The sequence below is a fragment of the Coregonus clupeaformis genome, unplaced genomic scaffold, assembly GCF_020615455.1.
Source record: "Coregonus clupeaformis isolate EN_2021a unplaced genomic scaffold, ASM2061545v1 scaf1291, whole genome shotgun sequence".
Taxonomy (NCBI): Eukaryota; Metazoa; Chordata; class Actinopteri; order Salmoniformes; family Salmonidae; genus Coregonus; species Coregonus clupeaformis.
Genome location: NW_025534745.1, coordinates 57,501 through 62,089, shown reverse-complemented (window position 1 = coordinate 62,089; position 4,589 = coordinate 57,501).

Genomic DNA, 4,589 nt, shown 5'->3' with positions numbered 1-4,589 from the left:
GAGCGAACAACTCTTGGTACACTATATAAAGTCAATGTGTCACTCACTCAGAAAGGGACACAGAAACGTATCCACTTTGTGACACAAACTGAAGAAGCTCAACCCTTGCTTACATTTCCAATATATATATAAAATATATATATATATATATATATATATATATATATATATATTTATATTTGAGTCTTGTTGGGGGGGAAGAGGGCATATCCTATGTTGATTTATGACAAGTTCATTGACTAGGGCCCTATAAAATAGGCGTTGCGGACCGAATCACGGAATCCAGACATTAAACCAAAATTCAACAATTTTCAAACATTTATTGAACTTAGTAAGAAATCAACTAAATCTATTCAACTTGTTAGAAAACGCATTCAGCCCATAGAACTCGAGAGAGCTCACCGAGCACTGAGGCCCCCACCAGCAGCCAGACAACCACCGCGCCCAATCACCATACGTTTCCTGAGATTCACCGACAAGGAACGAGTCCTACAGGCGGCGAAAACCAACACCATTACAGTGGGAAACGCCAAACTCACCTTACTCCAGGACCTGTCAGCTGGAATACGCCGAAAGCGCCGAGAGTTTGACGAGGTGAAGAAATGTTCCATTGACCGAGGCATCTTTAGGGGATTCAAATACCCAAACGAGCTCAGGATTCTTCACCAAGGAGCCCTGCGACACTTCAAAACTCCGAAGAGGCAAAACGTTTTTGAAAGACAACCCGGTCAATGAGAAATGGACCATTGACTAAATGCGATTAATGCGATTACTGTTATTACTAAAGGAGGTAAGACAACATATAGCCGATATCCAAAGACCCACCGCCCTGCTAAATTTCATTATAGCCGTCCAATCTATATTTATGTTCCTTTAGCTGAGAGGATAGGCCCCATATTATAACTTAGGCCTACTGTATGTAGGCTGGGCTATTGATTTTATTTTCTCCCTTTCTTAATGTGGTCTGGACGGGGGCTACGTTGTCAGTTACTCAATGCGGGCGGAGAGGATGAGGCATTTCTTTGGTGGGGAGGGGGAGACGTTGTGCGTTGCTAACTGTTCCCGGTCTTTTTTTTTTGTTGGAACACAGAATTGTGACTGAGCGGGGAGGTAATAGATCCAACGGGATATGTCGAGTTGTTTGGGAACTCGGCTGGGGTGTTCAGAGATTGTTATTTTATGTAAACCATTTATTTTCCTTTTATGTGAACGCAGCTGTAACTACGATCCACCTTTACCCAGAGATGACTTGCACTAAAGTTCGATTACTGATCGATGACGATGACTAGTACCTTAAATCTATTGACATGGAACTGCCACGGTCTAGGCCATGCAATAAAACGGAAAAAGATACTATGTGCTCTAAAAAAGGAAAAAGCAGACATCGCGCTATTGCAAGAGACACACCTCTGTGATGCTGAACATGCCAAACTCCGCAGAGCTTGGGTGGGACAGGTGTATTTCTCATCTTTCAAATCCAACAGTAGAGGTACAGCAATACTTATCCATAAGAATGTTCCATTCATAATTGACAAAAACATATCTGATCCGGAGGGGAGATTTATCTTGATAACTGGGTCACTGTATGGGCAACCAATTACTATCTTAAACATATACGCCCCTAACACAGATACTCCTGCTTTTATGTCGAAAATGATAACCCTGTTCAATGAGCATTGTGTTTCCTTTGGAGTGTTGGCCGGAGATTTTAATTGTACCCTGAACCCAACCCTAGACAAATCATCTCAAATCACCACCACAAATCCTAGATCTGCAAAGATGTTGAACTCTCTTACTAAAGAGATGGGACTGATAGATATCTGGAGAGAGACTAATAGCTCAGCTATGGACTATACATACTACTCTAATGTCCATAACACTTACTCCCGTATAGATTACATTTTTATCCCAAAGAGTTTCATAAATTCAGCCACGTGTACAATCGGACCCATAGCGCTTTCGGATCACGCCTTTGTCCACCTCCGCTTTGACCTCTGCAAAAACATCCCGAGATCAAAGAGCTGGAAATTCAACACCTCCATGCTATCAAACGAAGCATTCCATACATTGGTAACTACATGGATAGACAACTACACACAAGACAACAAAGATTCTCCTGTTTCTCCGTCCACAATGTGGGACGCTGCTAAAAGCCACACTAAGAGGTCATCTAATTGCATATGCTTCCTCTAAGAAAAAAGCAATGGAAGCACACAGGCTAGATCTGGAGAGGGAGCTGGAACGCTGTGAAAAAGTACATAAACAATCCCCAGACAGCACCTCCTGGAGTCAACTTAAAGCAGCCAAAGCCAAACTGAATTTGGACTATACTCGGGAGATTAAAAAAAAAGTTTTCTTTACTAAACAGAAATACCATGAGTATAGCAATAGGCCTAGTAGATTGCTTGCTTATCAATTAAAAAAAGAGCAGTCAGAGCGTACAATTATGGCTATCCGAACAGCAGAGGATGAGGTCACATATGATCCAAAAAAGATCAATTTAACTTTTCATGATTTTTACTGCAAACTATATACCTCTGAGAGAAAACACACGGAGGCAGAACTCCACTCCTTCCTAGAGGGAATCTCGCTACCTAAACTATCAGAGACCGACCAAGAAGATCTCAACTCCCCCTTCACTCCTGAGGAGATCCTGGAGGCAATTACCTCCATGCCACCTAACAAGTCCCCAGGCCCAGATGGATTCCCCAGAGAGTTCTACAAAGCTTTTTGGCCCCAGCTTAGCCCTATTTTCATGCCAATGCTGGAGGATTTTTGCAAAAACGGAGTTCTCCCAGACTCAATGCACACAGCTCGCATTACAGTGTTGCTCAAAAAAGACAAGGATCCCCTATCCTGCTCCTCCTTCCGGCCCATAAGCTTGTTGGATTTCGACTACAAAATAATCACCAAATTGCTCGCCAAAAGACTAAACACTCTTCTTCCCAAAATAATAAAAGCGGACCAGACGGGATTTATTAGAGACAGATACTCTTCTGATAACATTCGCCGTCTTTTTGATATTATTGATCAAGTAAACGCACAGAAGACCCCTGTCCTGCTGGCTTCACTGGATGCTGAGAAGGCGTTCGACAGGATGGAGTGGAGCTTTCTGTTCTCAGTCTTAGAGAAGTTCAACATGGGCCCAAACTTTATTAAATGGATCAAATCACTATACTCTCATCCAAATGCCATGGTGACTACTAACGGACTGAACTCTGACAGATTCCCTTTGGGACGGGAACACAAGACAAGGGTGCTCGCTGTCCCCCTGCTCTACTTGTTGGGGGCGGAGCCTCTGGCAGAGTTGATAAGGAGCAATCCAAGTATTATGGGTGTTCCTGCAGGCGGCCTGCAGCACAAGATTTCAGCTTTCACGCGGATGATGTCTTGCTCTACATATCCAACCCTGAGAAATCCCTTCCTCCCATCTTAGATACAATTGCTCAGTATGGCACGTTTTCAGGTTATAAGATTAATTTTAACAAATCCACTGTCTGCCCTCTCAATATTATACTCACCAGTTCTATGAAGACACTATGCCCATTCCAATGGAAGACACAGGGGTTTCAATACCTTGGGATATTCATAACACCAGATCTGAATAGGCTTTTCAAAGAGAATTATCTTCCACTCCTGGATCAAATCAAGAACAACCTCCAAACCTGGATCTCCCTCCCAATTAGCTTAGTAGGAAGAATTAATGTAATCCGTATGAACATCCTCCCTAGACTGAACTATTTATTTCAGATGCTCCCATGCTATCTCCCAGCTTCCTTTTTCAAAACAATTAACCAAAGCATCACCAAATTTATATGGGGCAATAAAAAACCTAGGATCAAGCTTTCCACTCTATCGAAACCTGAATCTAAGGGTGGTCTTGCCCTTCCCTCCCGCAATTGTACTACTGGTCTGCCCAAATCCGCAACATGCTAACATGGATCACAAACAGACAAGAGTCAACGTGGAGCCAGATAGAAGCCCAATCTTGTGGTTCATTGCCACTAAGCTCAACTATATTCATTGATAACTTTAGTGAAGTGGGCAACATAGCCAAAACATTTGTGATTTACAGTACCCTACGAGCGTGGAGGGACTGTAAGAAATACTTGGGCATCTCCTCCCAAATATGTTCTCACTCGCCTATAGTAGGCAACCCAGACTTGCCAAAAGCCCTGAGAGATGCCAACTTCAATCTTTGGCATACTCTAGGAATCAGGACCTTTTCAGACCTATTTCATCAGAAGACCACTACACTGAAATCCTTTCAAGAGCTCTGCAATGAATTCAATGTGCCAAGATCCCATTTTTTTTAAATATCTACAAATTAGACATGTCATCTCCTCATTTACTTCCAAGAGGAGGTTTAGAACTCAGTTGAATGAAGTTGAAACCCTTCTTGTCACAGCACAATCCATTAAAGGCAAAATATCCTATATCTATAGACTCCTTTCTGAGAAAGGAGGATCCTCCTTTACTCCTTTGAAAATAATATGGGAAAAGGACCTTGGTCTGACTATCAGTGATGAGTTATGGGCGGAGGTTTGCGACAGGGTATACTGCTCCTCTACTAATGTAAAAATGAAAGA